This window comes from Eleutherodactylus coqui, chromosome 1 (genome assembly GCF_035609145.1).
Source record: "Eleutherodactylus coqui strain aEleCoq1 chromosome 1, aEleCoq1.hap1, whole genome shotgun sequence".
Taxonomy (NCBI): Eukaryota; Metazoa; Chordata; class Amphibia; order Anura; family Eleutherodactylidae; genus Eleutherodactylus; species Eleutherodactylus coqui.
This window is the reverse complement of record NC_089837.1, coordinates 76,763,677-76,782,561: the sequence shown is the minus strand read 5'-3', so window position 1 is coordinate 76,782,561 and position 18,885 is coordinate 76,763,677. Positions and strand designations below refer to the sequence as shown.

The 18,885-nt window shown below is 44.4% G+C and overlaps 1 long non-coding RNA gene across 2 annotated transcripts in view; it reads right to left on the bottom strand.

Annotated features, from left to right (window-relative positions):
- LOC136621800 (uncharacterized) overlaps window positions 1-10,554 on the bottom strand; it is a 200,434-nt gene extending 189,880 nt beyond the window's left edge. Inside the window, exon 1 of one of the 2 annotated variants that reach the window (XR_010791275.1) lies at window positions 10,472-10,554. This is a non-coding gene — a long non-coding RNA (uncharacterized lncRNA). The remainder of the gene's footprint in view (window positions 1-10,471) is intronic. The other variant, XR_010791274.1, reaches the window with a different exon arrangement.
- Between the last annotated feature and the right edge of the window lie 8,331 nt (window positions 10,555-18,885).

The following is an 18,885-nucleotide window of genomic DNA, read 5'->3' as shown; positions in this document are numbered from 1 at the left end:
CATAACAGGCAATGCACGTTGTGATAAGGATCTGTCATGACCCAAAGCCATGTGGGCAAGAGAAAACAGCATTCAGGAAAATGAAGCTTTGCTGTAGTCTTCATTACAAAAACATATAGGGTTATCTACTTAAGTAGTAGTGTTGCTAATGATGCTAAAAGGTACAAGTGTATAATACATTTTTTATGCCTGAGTCTTCTACGGTTCATTTATTTCTACAGTTCTCATAAATGCAACCCCTTTGCATATTGCCTACCAGGGCATATGGACTTCATAGAATGGGTTCCTCTGTTGGGGACCCCTCTTTATGAGGTGAAGGCAGTAAGAGAAAGTGGCTCTCATGATGGTGGACCAAGCCTGTCCATCCTTTACTATAGATGATCTACCTATGGGGATGGATTATTGGTTGGTTACACATCTTGCCAATGCCAAACATTTCCTACTACAGGGGAAATGTTTGACATTGGCAAGATGTGTAGCCAACCAATACTATAATGGTTATATAGGGAAGAGCACCCATTTTGTTAAAAATTGTTCATCCCCATATGGTAGATGATCTACCCATGTGAACAATATGAACAAACGCTGACCAACATGCTCCTTGTCAATCAATGCTCAATTGTACAGGCAAATGATCTGGCAGAAGCACCAAACAGTTGTCCCATTGATAATCAGTCTTAAGGCCCATTTACACGGCCCGATGATCGCTCAAAGATTGCTCGAACGACAGTTTGAGTGACATCTCTGAGTGATCATTTTGCATGAACTTTTAAGTAGCTACTCAGCTACTTAGTAGCAATTAAGTGTGCAAATGAAGCCTTAGCTGAATGCAGTTAATAGCCCGAGGGCTCTTATCTGCTTTCAGTTCCTTTGTTCTCCAGCGGGAAACTATGCTATCAGCACTCCCCGCGGACAACTGCTGATAAGGCTTAAAGATAATTTTTAGGTTGGGCTGAATTCAACGATCATCACTCCATGTAAATGGGCTTTTATGCTTTTACATAGGAGCAATCATTGCTCAGTGAATAGAGGAGGAGCGGCCCAGAGATCTTTTCTGGTCGCCTTCATCCATTCACAGTAAACAGGCAGTCGTTAAAGGGGTTTTCCGGGGAAAATACTATTGAGGACCTATCCTCAGGACAGGTCATTAATACTTGATTGGCTAGGGCCCATCTCTTGGGACCCTGACCGATCAGCTGATTGTGCGCCCGCGGACAGTGCGGCAATTACACAGGGGTCGAAGCAGAAGCAGTGGAAGTCATTGAAATCAACGCAAGCCATTGTAATTGTGGGCACGGCTTGCGTTGATTTCAATGACAACTGCGTAGAGATGAGCGAGCATACTTGCTAAGGCAAACTACTCGAGCGAGTAGTGCCTTATGCGAGTAACTGCCCGCTTGTCTCTAAAGATTCAGGTGCCAGCGGGGGGCGGGGGAGAGCGGGGAGGAATGGGGGGGGGGGGGGGAGATCTCTCTCTCACTCTCTCCCTCCTGCTCCCCCCTGCTCACTCCCACAACTCACCGCTCACCCCCGCTGGCACCCAAATCTTTAGAGACGAGCGGGCAGGTACTCGCATAAGGCACTACTCGCTCGAGTAGTTTGCCTTAGCAAGTATGCTCGCTCATCTCTACAACTGCGCTTACAGTTACAAGTGCCGGCCACTACACAGTGGTCTAAGCAGAGACTTCCGCTCCGACCCCTGTGTAATGGTGGCTCAGCTGATTGGTCGGGGTCCCAAGCGACACAAGCCAGCCTGTTGATAACCTATACTGAGGATAGGTCATCAATAGTATTTTCCCTGAAAAAAACCCTTTAATAGATGAACTACTGCCTGTTTATACAGGCCGATTGTTGTTTGGCTTTTATGCCTGCACGATCCGAACAACGAACAATAAGCAAATTAATTATCGTTCGTCAGTCAGCTTGTGCCGGCATTTACGCTGAACGATTATTGTTTAGATTCCAGTAATCTGAACGATAGTCGTTCTGTGTAAAAGTGCCCTTAGAGAAGCTGGATCTGCCGTCATCTGCTAATTGTTTGACTGGTTTATGAAGATGAGCTCTTTGGGACTAGAACACTGATCAGTGCTTCATCAGTGGGGTCATCTCTGGGACTCCTGCTGATCTGCACAATGAAGGGCCCTCATCTGCTCAAGTGGATGGAAGGAGCTACAGCACCAGGCACAGCCAATTTGCAGACCTTTTTCATGAACTGTGATGCACTCATTTAAATACGGCTGAAGACCAGTGTCGTTTAGTTAATGATTGCAATTGACTTTTCATAAAGGAATCCCAGTGCATTTTGGTGAATACTTTTTCATGCAATAAAGCCCATTTTAACTTGATCTTCATGAAAACAGCCGTTCTATTTTAACATCTCAGAAAAATGTACAGTACCTGCCAAAGGGGCATATTTTACTAGTGGTGGATTTAGAAGAAATTGTCTGTCAGCTGGTTATACAACAGTTTTCCAAGCTTAGCATTTTAAAATTTGTCATTTTTTTGCCATCTCAAATTAAATATTCTACAATGTTTGCTTATTGAAACATTTAAAAATAGATGATCTTATTAAACGAATTCCAGAGAATAATACAGAGAAACTCTCATCACCATAGCACTAAATACATCTTTAGAACGTAGTAGAATTTTATAGTAAATCAAATCAAATATTACAAAAAAACTATATATCAAAAGAATATGTATTTCACTGTATATATTACATTTTCTAATCTATAAAAAAAATAGAGCTCTGTTTTGTTTTCTAGCAATACCACTTGTTGGCTTATTCCTTTCAAGATCGCGTAAGGTAGACTTGAATTACTGCAGTCCTTTACTCTCCCCCTGCTGTTGTCAACCTAAAGAGCAGATGTTCTAAGAAGGTATTAAGCAATTGATATAGCTAATATAACTTGAATATCTAACCCAAACTGGGAATTACAAACTGTATTTGTGTCTGTAGATAAACCTTGCTAACTAATAAAGTTCTGTACTTACAGCAGCCTCTGTTTAAACAGTGTGCAGAAATATACTAACAGGTACAAGGAAGGTTGCAAGTGAAGAGTCTGATGTCAACCAGAAGGCATGTTGAAATGGTGACCAGACTTCATCTTCACTTTATCTTTAGTATGGCAGGCGAATCATTGCCTGTATTAAAATTTAAGGCCAACTTCACTTGCGTTGGTTCTAAGGCTAGATTTCTGTACAATTTAGCCTATATACTGCGTACATAGCCAGTGTCTGACCTGGCAGGTATGACAAGCATTTTCCTACTCTAAGAGTACATAATGGTATGCCACTTCTAACTATCTGACTTCAATCACAAGGAATTCGGGGTCAATCAGAAAATAGTTATGGCTTAGAACAGAAGCTAAAGGCTGGGAATTAAGACAGGAGTTTGTGAAGGATACAGGAAACATCTGGTGAGAAAGAAGCAAGACTGGAACAAGAAGGGAAAGAAGTGGCCATGAGAAGCATTTGGGTTTAAGAAAGGACTCGCTCACTAAACAGGAAGGATGCCTGGGATGCATTTATAACATACAGAGAGCTGAGGATGAAACCATAAACTAATATGCATATTGTAATTTTGTATTTCCAGTGTCATTGAGTAGACATTAAAAACTTGTTGGTTGGGTTAAAGTGGCATTCAGGTGGCCACTTGGTGTGTTCGGGCCACAGATACATGCAAATTGTTGACTGCTCCAAGTACAAGCAAGGCAAGCAATTTGGTTAATATCCAGTTACAAGTGAGAACAATCCATCATGGTCATTTATAAAGCATTTTCTACTGTAACACGATTAACTGTCAAAGCAATAGATTAGAATAAATCCCGCGCACATATGTTCACCGTGACTGTTTCTTTATTCAAATTAAGTATGTACCTAGCGTAGATGCCATAATGAGAGCAGATTAAAGGGGGATATTTCTTTCAGGTTTAAATACATTTAAAAATTTTAAAAAAAAAAATCTGTCCTAGAAACTGGTTACGGAGGATCATTTATCATCAGGAGAGAAAGAAAGGACCATCTAGCAGTTTATGAATGAAGCCTGATGTTCTAATACAGAAATACACATCAGCATTCTTAGAAGAATTAAGCATATGTTTACACATAGCGGAAATGCTGTAGATTCTCAACAGCGGAAGATTCCGTGGCAAAATCCACAGCATTTCCACAAAAGGCCATCGTTGAGGATCTTAACTCCAAATCATCTGCGCTTCAGCAGCTGATTTCAGAAGATTCCGTGCTTCCCCTCACATCCATAGTCTTTGCGCCCTTAACCAGGCACTCGGGGGCGTCTAGTGAGTGCAGCGCCGCCGGCCAGCTGATGTGGAAGTGATCAGCAGCGCTGCACTCACTAGAGGCTACCGGGTGCCCGGTGAAGAAAGCACCGAGAGTGTGAAGACTATGGAGTTAGAAAAAACTTTCTGACAGTGAGGGTCAACAATGAGTGGAACAGGTTACCACGGGAAGTGGTGAGTTGTCTTTCAATGGAAGTGTTCAAACAGAGGCTGGACAAATATCTGTCTGGGATGATTTAGTGAATCCTGCACTGAGCAGGGGGTTGGACCCGATGATCCTGGAGGTCCTTCCAACTGTACCATTTTATGATTCTATGGAGGTGAGGGGGAGTGCAGGATCTGATTTCGAGTCAAGATCCGTATTGATGGTGCATATTTTGACTCTGTTTTGGATGCGAAAATGCTGCAAAATTTGCTGCAGCATTTCTACTATATGTAAACATACCCTAAAGAGTATATTTTCACGGGACGTAAATGCTGCGGAATGTCTGCAGAGTAAATTCTGCAGAATTTCCACATCCAAATGCACAAAATTGCACTCAGTGGTCTGTTTATGTAGTGTATACAGTTGCAAGAAAAAGTAAATGAACCCTTTGGAATTACCTGGATTTCTGCATTGATCACTAATAAAATGTGGTCTGATTGTTATAGAGAAATAATTATAGACAAACACAATCTGGTTTCAGAAGATATAGTGCTCACCTCTGAAGACTTTGGCTGTCAGCGCTTCCTTCACTTCCGCATCACCTGACCGGTGGTCGGTACGCTGTTGGATTGAGACAATCTGATTGTTATCTAAGGGCTTACTCACACAGCTGTGAATTTGGGCTTTGTGCTGTTCGTGTTTTTCAGAGACAGCAAATTGATCCATTATAGTCAATTAGGCTATACACACAGCTGCTTTTACACAGTAAGCAATGGTCCATGTACAAAAAATTGCAGCAAGTCCTATTTTCATCCATATCACAGATGAACATGCCATGTCCACTGCCCACAGAGATCGGACAGCATATGAACGTAGGACCGTGTGCTGTCCAATGCGAGGTGCACCCGAGAATCCTGGACACAACTTGCATAATTATAGACAAACACAATGTACCTAAACTAATGACACACAAAAAGTTGTACAGTTCATGTTTTTTAGTGAGCTCAATGAATAAACATCCGCTGGGCAAGGACAAAAGTAAATGAGTCCTTGAATTTAGTAACCTGAGATACTTCTTTAACAGCAATCGAGAACAGGTTGAAAAATAAGATTTTGGAATTGAAAAGTCCGAGTCCTTAACTATTGGAATGCTCTGGCATGAATGAAAGAAAGTTTTGCATTCAAGGCATCCCAGAAATACTGATGATCGAAAACACATTTATAGGGAGGAATGTTCCAAAAGTCCTCCTCAACATTGCGCTAACCATATTTGTAGCTACATGAAACATTTGGTGAAAGTGATTGCTGGTAAAAGGAGATCTACAGGTTACTAAATTCAAGAGTTCACTTTTTCTCTCTGCACTGTGAATGTTTACTCAATGTGCTCAGTTAGGCTTTACTCCCATGAGCGTATGGTCGCGTGCACATGGGCGGAAATTCCGAGGATTTCCGCCGCTGTAAGCCTGCATAGGATTGCGTTAACAAACGCAATCCTATGCAGACGGCCGCGGTTTGGCCGCGCGAAATCTCGTGCGGCAAACAAACCGCAGCAAGTTCTATTTCTGTGCGGGGCTCGCTCACCCGCCGCCGGCTCCGGTCTGCGCATGCGCCGGCTGCCCAGCAGCTGGCACATGAAAGATCTGGAGCTGCGGGGCGTGCGTGAGTACACGCTGCTCTCTGCAGGCGCTCGGGTCGGGTCCCGCAGCGAGAATTCTCGCTGCCAGATCCGGATCCGACCCGGCCGTATGCCGGGGGCCTATAATGGCCGCTGTTTTCACGGCCAGACGATATACGCTACGATGTGAGGTGTAAAACCTTGTGAACAAGCGCACAAATCTAACGTTTGTGCACCCGTTCAGACGGCATGGGCCCCGTTGCGTATGCGCCAAGGCTGCCATGCAATTGAGCCTTCTCCTTCCCTCCTCCTCGCCGGCTCACCTCCTCTCTCCTCCCCTCGGGCTGATTCCAATGGGAGTTGGCGGAGCTAAGCACCGCCCCGCCTCCTCCCATTGCTGGCTGTGGACAAGGGGAGGAGGCAGGAGCTTAGCTTCGTCCCGCCCCTTGTCCCAAGCCAACATTCGAAGGTGGCAGGGACGGGGCAGCGCTTACCTTTGCCCCCATCCCACCCCCTCCCGTTGGAATCAGTCAGAGGGGAGGAGAGAAGAGGGAGGGATTTTAGCAGTCACACTGCTAAACTCCCTCCCACCTCCCTCCTCCGGCCGCTGATATTGGCTCCCCTAGGAGCCCATGCAGAGGCCGATGTATTCCAGCCCAAAAAATAGTTCCAGGACTATCTTTTCGGCCCAACGCTTTTACGTCACGGGAATACGGCCATGTGATCTGATGCATTGGAAAATGAAAGGCCGATATACGCTTGTGGGAAAGAGGCCTTAAGGGCATGAACGGTACAACCATTTGTATGCTATTACTTTAGCTGGATTGTGTCTGTCTATAATTGTGACTCAGATAACAATCAGAACGCACTTTATTAGTAATAAATGCACAAATCCAGGTAATTGCAAAGGGTTCATTTACTTTTGTATTGCCACAGTAGTGCCACAAGTGGCATTAAACACTTGCAGATAAAAGGTGATCACTGGAGTTTCTAGCAGAAGGACACCATGTGGGCAATGGCCTTCATTCTATTAATTAAAGGGCTTGTACCAAAATAGACTATCCTATGGATAGGTGATAAAAGTCTGATTAGTGAGGGGTCTCACCAAGACCCCCACTGATCTTGAGAACGTGGGTCCCATGAACCCTTCTTCTCCTCACTGCACACCACTCAGTGACTTGAAAACTGAATGGAGCAGCGGTCGTACATATGCAGTATTCAACCCACGTTACCAGGAAGAGAATGCTCTCTCAGTGCTGAGGACGACATGGAAGATTGCTGCAGTACCTGCAGAGCAGGGAGAAGGACGGGGATGGCGCCTGCGAGGTGAGTATTAAGACACCCCCCAAAAATAAGACACTTTGCCTCTTTTGGGGGAAAAATTAATATAAGACAGTGTATTATTTTTGGGGGAAACACGGTAGTAATATAGTATGTTAGGCCGAAAGAAGGCAATGTCTATCTAGTTCAGCCTGTTTCAACCCCCCAAGTCCCGGTTGATCCAGAGGAAAGCAAAAAAAAACAAAACAATGAGGCAGAAGCCAATTTAGCCCATGTTGGAGAAAAAAATCTTTCCTGACTCCATAATGGCAGACATAATAATCCCTGGATCAATGCTTTGAAAGTTCCTACCTGACTTTATTCATTTCGACGGGCTTAGGCCTCATGTCCACGGGGAAAATCAGGCCCGCTCCGGATTCTCCATGGAGAATCTGCAGCGGGTCCCTCCTGCCCCGCGGACATGAGGGCTGAAAATAAGAATAAATGAGAATAAACTCACCTCCCACCCGCTCCGTTTCTTCTCTTCGCCGCGGCGTCATCTTCTCTGCGTCGCGGCCGGATCTTCTTTCTTCGGCTCGGCGGATGCGCATGATGACGTCGGTGACGTGCCCCGCGCATGCGCCGTCCCGAAGAAAAAAGATCCGGCCGCGACGGAGAGAAGATGGCGCCGCGGCGAAGAGAAGAAACGGAGCGTGTGAGTAAATTCCGAATTTTGTCTCCCGCGGATCCGGACGGCTTCCATAGGCTTCAATAGAAGCCCGCGGGAGCCGTCCCCGCGGGAGACCCGCATGAAAATGGAGCATGGTCCAGATTTTTTCATACTCCATTTTTTTTTAAATCCCTTTTATTGACGATCCGCGGGTATTTATCTACCCTGCGGGTGGTCAATGCATCCCTATGGGGTGCGGAACCGCGGGCAGGAGAAGAGTTAAAATCCGCTGCGGATTTTAATTCTTATTTTGCCCGTGGACATGAGGCCTTAGGGAATTCGCTGAGTATCTCTGGTAGTCCCATTGAAGATGAATGGAGCAGAACCACACATGCACAACCATTTAATCTCCTCCTCACTGCAGTGAGCTTACAGTAAGAAGAAGCGAGAGGCATGCGACCCCCATTCTTAGGACTGGTGGGGGTCGCAGTGGTAAGACCTCCACTGATCAGGCTTTCATCACCTATCCTTTGATAAAAGTCTACTTTGGTACAACCCTTCGAATATACCTTTTTAAAGTGTAAGTTCCCTCTTGGGAAGCCAAAGATGAGCCTACACTTATGGGAACTGCATATATGATAATCTGTATATATATAAAGACGAAAGCCTTCACTGACTCACTCACTCACTCACTGACTCGCCAAAAGTTCTCCAACTTCCCGATGTCGTAGAAACATGAATTTTGGCACAAGCATAGATTATCTCCAAAATAGGAAAAGTAATTGGGTCCCAACTCGATTATTCAATTCTAGCGCAAAAGAATTGGCGTCGAAATTTAACGTACATAATCTAAATCTCTCATTTCCCAATGTCATAGAAACTTAAAATTTGGCACGAGCATTGAATATGTCATAAATAGGAAAAGTTAATAGGTTCCAACTTGATTATTCAATTCTATGCGCAAAAGAATTAGCGTCCAAATTTTACGTACGGAATCTAATTTTCTCACTTTCCGGTGTCATAGAAACGTGAAATTTGGCACGAACATTGATTATGTCATAAATAGAAAAAGTTCATAGGTCCCAACTCGATTATTCAATTCTAGCGCAAAAGAATTGTCGTCAAAATTTTACGTGCGGAATGTAATTTTCTCTCTTTCCGTTGTCATAAAAACAGGAAATTTGGCGCGAGCATTGATTATGTCATAAATATGAAAAGCTAATGGGTCCCAACTCGATTATTCAATTCTATGCGCAAAAGAATTGGCGTCGAAATTTTACGTGCGGAATGTAATTTTCTCACTTTCCGGTGTCATAGAAACGTGAAATTTGGCACGAGCATTGATTATGTCATAAATAGGAAAAGCTAATGGGTCCCAACTCCATTATTCAATTCTATGCGCAAAAGAATTAGTGTCCAAATTTTACATGCGGAATGTAATTTTCTCACTTTCCGGTGTCATAGAAACGTGAAATTTGGCACGAGCATTGATTATGTCATAAATAGGAAAAGCTAATGGGTCGTAACTCCATTATTTAATTCTATGCGCAAAAGAATTAGCGTCCAAATTTTACGTGCGGAATGTAATTTTCTCACTTTCCGGTGTCATAAAAACGGGACATTTTGGCACGAGCATTGATTATGTCATAAATAGGAAAGCTAATGGGTCCCAACTCCATTATTCAATTCTATGCACGAAAGAATTAGCGTCCAAATTTTACGTACATAATCTAAATCTCTCACTTCCCAATGTCATAGAAACATGAAATTTGGCACAAGCATTGATTGGGTCATAAATATGAAAAGTTAATGGGTCCCAACTCGATTATTCAATTCTAAGCGCAAAAGAATTAGTGTCCAAATTTTATGTACGTAATCTAATTCTCTCACTTCCTGATGTCATTTTATATAAAGGAAACGTCGCATGGTTACCTCCACGTGGTGTTTCCGGGGTAACGCAGAGAACTATGCAAAATGGTGAACATATGTTTTTCCTCAGTATCTCTAAAGTAACCACGACTTCATAGGATTTTCCATGTGAACACCAGATAACCAAATTAACTCGGGCGAAGACGGGTATATCAGCTAGTTACCTTATATGTTTCTAGTATCACAATCAATAGCTGGAGACTGTCAGCCAGCACACACTGTTTTTGCTGTCAGTGAAGAGTAGCCTGGAAGTGATATCCTCGTTGTTGCCTGGTTCTAGTATTCTTGATCTCTTGCATCAATACAAGGATTCATTCTAATATCAGAAGTACATCAGGGAATTGCAGTATAAGCAGTAATGAAGGTCTGTAGGAAGCATGAGATGCCATTGAACACGATGGACCCATTATGTATGTACCTTTTATGTTTATGTTTCAGCTTTACCGACACTCTATGAAAAGGTCACCTGCTAACGTCTCGGCTGAATAGTGTAAGACGCTCTCTAATAGAAGACTTGGCCATGAACAAACACCGTCATGCTCAGGATCACTTACATGTTTAGATGCCGTGATTGGAAGATGTACAGGTGTGCAGAAGTCACAGGGGTCAGGATACAGAAAGACTGGGCTGATTGTTAGGTAGCAGGTAGAATTATTTGAGCGCTGCCCTGATTACCGGCCAGATCTGGATTGTTGAACCACACCACAAACATACTTCATAGAGAGCTCCTCAGCCGGTGTTACCTGATATGTAAATCAGGAAACACTGAGAGGCTTTTACTTAGCGACTGATATGTGTTAATTATAGTAAAGAAGATAATCTTCACACAGCAGGTGTGTAGTAGAGGTCACAGGCTCTATAAAGTCAGCACTGTAAACCAAGATCAGAATACCATCACATACCCAAGCGGCCACGGAGCTATGGAGACAGAAGCTTTGTTTCCATGGCTGATCTGTTACCTGCAGCCCAAATCACTAATTAATAGGGAAACACTATCGTCTGAACCGACACCTGTGTACACTATTCTACCTATAGCAATTGGACACCTGAGCAAGAATCAAAAGTAGCATTTATTTGTATATGCTAATATTTAGTGAGCCCCTTTTGGCCCTAATGAGAACGGATACTCTCTGTGGCATGCTTCCTGATACACTACAGTTGGGTTTTCCCTAAGTTCATCCTGCAAATGTCTGTCGAGTTTTCTCAAAGAAAATGCATCAGCCAGTCTATAATGGTGCAGGGAGCATTGTCCTTTGACAGTTGAGAAATGGAAGAACGTTCTATGGAGTGATGAATCACACTACTCTATCTTCAAATCATAAGGATGGACCTGGGTGTGGAGGATGCCTGGGGTACGCCTTTTGCCTGAGTGTGTTGTGCCAAAAGTTAAAGAGAATCTGTCACCTACTTTTAGCTCTATTAGTCAAGCTTATGGGCTGAAAGTAGGTGATTAGATGAGTCCAAGGATGTAAGCATTATACTTACCGTGTTTTCCACAATTATAAGACCTACCTCGGTTTTTGTTTTCTTTTTTTTCAGGTGGGGTGGGCTTTGAAATATAAGTCCTCCCCCAAAATAAGCCCTAGCTAGACTACATGAAAAAAAACCTCACCTACTAGGCGGCGTTCGGGTCCCTCGCGCTGGGCTGTGCCGCTGCTGCAGGCTGCCGTGTTCTCCTGAACGCCGACAGAGCATTTCTTGAATACCCCGCCTCCAGCAAGCTAATGCTCTGATTGTTTAATCGAACGCCATGTCAGCCACTCAGAGCCAGCGCTTGATTAACCAATCACAGCCATTCATTGAATTACATCATTAAATGGCTGTGATTAGTTAATTGAGTGCCAGCTCTGAATGGCTGATGCGGCGCTCGAATAATACGCTATCGCCATGGGGAATGTGCGATGTACCCACGGATGTAAGGCGTTTTTACGTCAAAACAATGGGTGAGGCATTTCGAGGGAACACGTAAAGATAGGACTTGCCGCATTTTCCCCCCACATCACTCATGTATAGATCCTACTTAGTTCCTATGTAGAATCCGAAATACTCTGGAACTCACTACCCAACCGATTAGACTCTCCCCACCTTTGAAATCTTAAAAAGCATCCTGAAAAACCACCTTTTCAAGAAAAGTCTGCAACCTACAATAACCCCAGCTTCTACCTTTACCTATTATGTCCTTCCCTCTTCCCTTGTAGAAAGGCTCTGATGGGTAGAGTCCTCTCTCCCTCTCTACTACTAGTCTGTCACATATTGAGTCATGTTTATTGCACTTGTTTTTTTATCTTGTGTTATGTACTTACACCTTTTTTTACATAGAGAGTGCCCTGGTAAACTATTCATGGCAGCGGACCACCATCGATCAGGTATTTTCCAAGTCAGCACGCTCATGCACTGATTTCTGCAGTAAGCAGACAGCTCCGTTCCTACTGAAGTGGCCAGACTTGGTATTGCAGGCCAAATTTCCATAAAAATGCAACATCCGGATATCAAACTAATCTCAGATACAAGTGCAGCTGAGTAGAAATTGTTGCAGCGGTAACATAGACCCTAAAATACATCTGTATTGGGAAAAACCGACCTAAATTAAAAAAAAAAGGAATACTGGAATAAATTACATTGTAGCCATTTGTCACGTATTGTATGCCATTAAAGGAATTCTATCCCACTGAATGCATTGTGTGCTTCAGCTTATCGGATGCGGCAGATTAAGTGAAGTCGTTCCGTCCATATGGGAAGAGAACACGCCAGCCTAATGTATGTTTCTAATATGTTGTGACAATTCACTGATACCTCCTGCTGCTTTTCCTCCAAACCACTCATCAGGCTTCTCCAGAGCAGGAGGAGAATCTAGCAGGCAGCTCTGTATCCTCCAGAGCGGTGTAGGGTCCTGAACCGCTACTATTACCGGATCAATTTGTTACACTTTAAAGACACTCAATGTCATCCTATAGTGCCAGCATGAGATAAATGGAACAAGATTAACCTCACACAGAGCGGAGGGGAAGAACGCAGACTCCTGCCTGCTTTCACTTCTCAAGACCTTGAAGTGGAAATGCTTGCTCTATTACTCAGCAAGTGAGCTGTCTGCCTCCAAACCGCTCCACGGCCACCTTTATTTACCCATAACACGGGGCCGCAGCTTGGCATTCCTACTAGGAGTAAAGGCTCCTCATTATCTGTGTTTATACAATGATAACCAAATATGTCTGTTTATTTCCAAATATGACTGTGCTATGAGGAAGCACCGCAAGGAAAACTCTAAATATTGATATGTACCAGTCAGAAGTCCGGAACCACCCATATAGCTGTGCCATGCTCCACACTTAGAAGATAGCCATCATCCTTTTGATTGATCTCATCAGCATATTGTTGCATGCCATCAGGTGTACCTATTCTGTTGGTCACCCTTCCCCTAAGAATAAGAAAATAGAGGAAAAATATCAAAATGGGCCCCTTATTAATGGTTTGCCCAGTTGTAATCTATTAATGGCCTATCCATAGTAGATCAAGGGGGGGGGGGTGTTGTCTGGGCTCCCCAATGCTCAGCTGTTCACTGGGCCAATGTATTTCTGCACTGAGCTAATTTCTGCAGGAAGCAGACAGCTCTGTTCTCTCTGCAGTGGCCAAGGTTGGTATTGCAGGCTTTGTCCAATACGATTCAATGGGAACTTTGTCTGTAATACCAAGCCTGGCCACTGTATTGGGAATGTTGCTGTCTGCTTAATGTGTGAGTGCTCCAATTCTGAGAATGACTGATCGATGGGGATCCTGGACGGCAGACCCCACATACCTGCTATTGATGTGAATAAACCATCAATAGTTTATAACTGTGCAATCAGAACTTAGCTTTGGTTTCTTAACCTAATCTAATTGTACATATCACTGTGGTCCCTGAGTTGAACTTTTTGGCCCCCTCCTATGTTACATATCTATACAAAGGAGCAGATTTACTGTACATGAAAAAAATATGCAAGTGGAGTCCTTGCCCATCTCTACAGCTCAGAATGCTGTGTTCTGCTTCCAAAGTCATCCTTTATATACTGGAGGTTAGAATGATGCCTGACCATTGTGAATAACAATAGGGAGTATAGAGCAGACTATTCTGACCCAATGGGAAGTTCTGATAAATGATAAGAAACTAATCAGTGTATTTCCGTATAACTGTAGAATAAAGTGCACGTTTGATGATATTCATGTCCCGTACAGATATACAAGGGTATATCTTATCATATAGAACAATATTTAATACACTGTAGAACTGTATCTGGGAAATATGCAATGGGGTTACCATCTATCACAACTTATTGCATTTTATAAAGAATAGTTGTGTCATTTTATTCAGATACTAAGGCCGGCTTACACCACCATAAGCGTAGAATACTGCGGGGGTCCCACGACTGTTTTATAGCTGTGGAGCCGGCCATGACCCTGCGTACTGGCGCATATGGTGGCAAAATTGCACTGTGCATGGCTGTGTACTCACGCACGCCGTCATGCGCAGTACACCTATTTTTTTGCTTATATTTCCAGTGCTTTCGCTGGTAATTTTGTATGGGTGCACGTATGTACCCACCCATAGAGAACAATGGGCTTCATCTTCCTTATATATGTGGTAAAATAGAACATGCTGCTTTATTTTTTGCCATGCTTGCGTATTACGCAATTCTGACACGCTAATGGGATCGGAACTGCGTAAGGCAATATAATTGATTGCCAGCGAGTACCGCATATCACATGGGTGTACAGAGCCATCATAATATGCAGTAAGGCCTCCTTCACACGGGCGACAAAGATGCGCAATTTTGTCGCGTTCCGACAATGCTACAAATCGCATGTATGTGAAGCCCATACTTTCCTATGGGTTAATTCACACGTGCGATGTTTTGTAGCATGCAGCAACCTGACACAAAAACCTTGCGGGTCTGGCGGTATGCCCGGAAATCCTACTGTCAGAGCCTAAACTGAACCCTAACTGCATGAAAAAAATTAAAAAACAGTATACATCACCTTAGAAGCGCTGTCTGACGCTGCTGCAGCTTCCTCTCGGTCTCCTGCACTGTTTCTCTTCATCTCTTTTGGCCGGGTATTGAAAAACCCCGCCTCCTGGAAGCGCTGGCTGTGATTGGCTGACGCTTAGCCAATCACAGCCAGCACTTGATGAACCAATCACAGCCAGCGCTTCCAGAAGGTGGGGATTTTTTAACCCCTGGCCAGAAGAGATGAAGAAGAACAGTGCCAGGGACTGGGGAGAAGCTGCGGCAGAGCCCTGGACAGCGCTTCTAGGTGATGTACACTTTTTTTTTCCCTGTAGCTGGGGCATATTTTCAAAGTAGGGCTTATATTTCAAGCCCCCTCCCCTGAATATCCTTGCATGTGATGCTACAAAGTCGCACAACTTTGTAGCGCTGCAAAATAGTGGGATCACCGCAAGAAACCCCAATGATATTGCATCCATAAGGGCCATTTACACAGAACAATTATCACTCAAATGCATGAAATTGAGCCATAATTGTTCTGTGTAAATGCAAAAAAATTGTTTAATATTCGTTCACCTCTCGTTATCACTGACTTTCAGTCAGCATGAAAACATCGCTGCATTGCGGGATTCTCACTCAGTGTAAATGCTCCCCATCACCTTCTATGTGAAGCGCTTAGTGAGAAGCCCGCGATCCAGCAGTGTTCTCTGCCTGTCTAAACGCTCATGAGCGCTAACAACCGTAGCAGTAACATCACCGCTCATGCAGTCATTCAGACAATTCTCATCCTGTCTAAATGGGAGATAAGGTGGCACTATGGAGATATTGTTCTCTCTTGCCATTTGCATATCACCCAGAGGAGCATGCATGACCTTATAAGACTCCTCACACCTTCTAGGTGCTCTCCCTAAGGAGAAAGGATACCCTTAATGACCCACTTAGCAAGCCTTTGCATCGGTATTATCTTGTCTCCTGATGTGACCCTTTGCTGCAGTGATTCTTTGCCTATCATACCAGGTTAGCCCAAAATCCTCCTTCAGCTCAACAACTTGCAAGGAGAAAATGGAGAGAGTAAAGGCTGGTTCAGACACAACGATTATCGCTCAAAAAATCTTTCATTGTGTTATTTTTACAGGGCAAGTTGATCACTCAAACGTTGAGCGATCACCTTGCACACCGAGCGGAGGATGCAGAAGACAAGCGGGGTGTTCCCTGCTTTTCTTCTGTATCCAGTTTTCTCTGCTCGGAGCGCCCGACTGCTATACAGCCGAGCGCTCCGAGTGGGGTATGGAGAACACAGCTGGACCGCTCTGTTCTTCATATCCCGCCTGTCATCAGGGAGCGGGATACAGCTGAAACAATATTATCAGCTATATCCTTCTGTATATTCCTGATAACTGATCGCTGAACAGATCAGCGAACAGCGACGTCTTAACAAAAACGGCACGATGTCAGTGCAGTTAGACACAACGATTATCGCTCAAAAGATGGCTTTGAGAGATTTTTGAGCGAAAATCATTGTGTCTAAAAGGGCCTTAATATTACATTTTGTTGATTTGCTGCAGATTTCACCTTTTCCATTGGAGTGCAATTAAAAGGATGAAGTCTGCCGCAGAGCCGCACTTATCAGGTACTGTATGTGTGAGCACACCCGTAGAGAGGGTTCACCTATCAGCATGGGAAGGGTTACATTGACTGCCTGCTAATGCTACAGCTGACTGCACTCCTCTCCCCCTCTCTGTAACACTTCTCTCTCCTCCAAGACTTTTAGCAGAGGTTACTGTTGCCTCTCTGCGGACAAAGTTGGCCAGTTTAGAGACTGCGACCCTGTACTGATCTGTGCCCGGTGCTGCCCATGCTGATGCCATCTTCATTTTCTCAGGCTGCATTTGTAACGGAGTCTTTTCTCCCTGCCATGACAAAGATTACTTTTTTTCTCCTAGACCAGTGGCGATGGAAACAGGGAGGTATATAAGCCGTGCCAACCTGTTTCTGGTCTGTTGCTTTGTACATGAGGCTGTATTCACACAAGCGAGTGTGATTTCAGTCAGTGAAAAACTGACCTTTTTCTGTTCGATTTTAATGCAATTTTCATGCATTTTCAATGAGTTTTTGCAATTTTCGTTATTGCCATCCGTTTTACTTATATTATTCACATGCGTTAAAAAATCTGTACTTCCTGCTTCTTTTTTACTTTTATGTGGTCCTAAGGTGACCAGATGTCCCAATTTAGGAGAGACAGTCCCACTTTGGGATCCTGTGTCCCGCTTTCCCCAGGGTCCCAAGTGGGATAGCTATTTGTACCACTTTCAAGAAGTCTATTCTGCTTTTGTCCCGCTTTTGAGACGCTGGGTCACCATGAATGTGATTACCAGTTGGGGTGCTGCGGCTGGTAATCACTCACTGGTGCTGCTGTGGGATGCACACACTGACGGCAGTGCGTGTACCCGGGATCTTCTTCCCCGAACCTAGACTCGTTGCTTCCGAAGGAGGAGAGAAGGGAGGAGGCGCTGTTGCGGGCGCACACACATCCACCCACATTCCCTCTGAAGACCAGGGGAAGGGTAAGTATATGGCTTTCAGGGGGTCACTCTTACTACTGGGGTCAGTATAGGGGATACTATAAAGAATAATGTCCCCTATATCAGCCCCAGTAGTACAGGTAATAGTAATACTACTGAGACCACTGTGGCTGTCACTGTTACTACTGGGGCCACTGTGGGGGTCACTATGACTACTAGGGCCACTGTGGGGGCTACTATAACCACTAAGGCCACTGTAGGGGCTACTATTACTACTGGGGCCACTATTATTACTGAGGCCACTGTGGTGGTCACTATTACTACTGAAGCCACTGTGGGCGCCACTATTACTACTAAAACCACTGGGGGGGGGCATTATTATGACTGTGGCCAATGGGGGGGGGGCACTATTACTACTGAAGCCACTGTTGGGTCCACTATTACCACTGAGGCCACTGTGGGGGCCACTCTTACTACTGAAGCCACTGAGGAGGGCACTATTACTACTCAAGCCACTGGGGGGCTATTATTATGACTATGGCCACTGGGGGAGCACTATTATTACTGAAGCCACTGTGAGGGACACTTTTACTACTGAGGCAACTGTTGGGGCCACTATTACTACTGGGGCCACTGTGGGGGCCACTATTACTACTGAGGCCACTGTGGGGGCCACTATTACTACTGAGGCCACTGTGGGGGCCACTATTACTACTGAGGCCACTGTGGGGGCCACTATTACTACTGAGGCCACTGTGGGGGCCACTATTACTACCGAGGCCACTGTGGGGGCCACTATTACTACTGAGGTCACGGTGGGGGCCACTATTACTACCGAGGCCATGGTGGGGGCCACTATTACTACTGAGGCCACTGGAGGGGACACTATTACTACTGAGGCCACTGTGGGGGACACTATTACTACTGAGGCCACTATGAGGGACACTATTACTACTGAGGTCACTGTGGGGGCCACTATTATTACTGATGCCGATATAGGGGACACTATTACTACTGGGCCCATATAATAGACACTATTACTACTCTGACCACTGTGGGGGGTCACTATTATTACTGGGGCTGACATAGGGGACACTATTACTACTGAAGCCACTCTGCACATGGCAGCATACCTTTAGGTGACTTACAGTATGTTTACACTTCGAGTAAATGCTGCAGAATTCTGCAGCATTTCCGCATCCATAAAAAAGAGTCTAAATCCCACCATGTATATTTCACATTTGTTAAATCAACCTTTTTTGTGTTTTTGTCCTCGTATTCATGTGCCATGTACAATAATGAACAAACTATTGTTTATGACAAACTCTGTGGAAAACGTAATGATAACTCGCATCATGGGTCGCTACTATATTTCACTGCGGATGCATACTCTTGGCAAAAGCTATATGCTACTTGGTTCTTTAGCCTGCTCAAAGCACAGACCTTGAATTTTCCAGCAACTCTGAC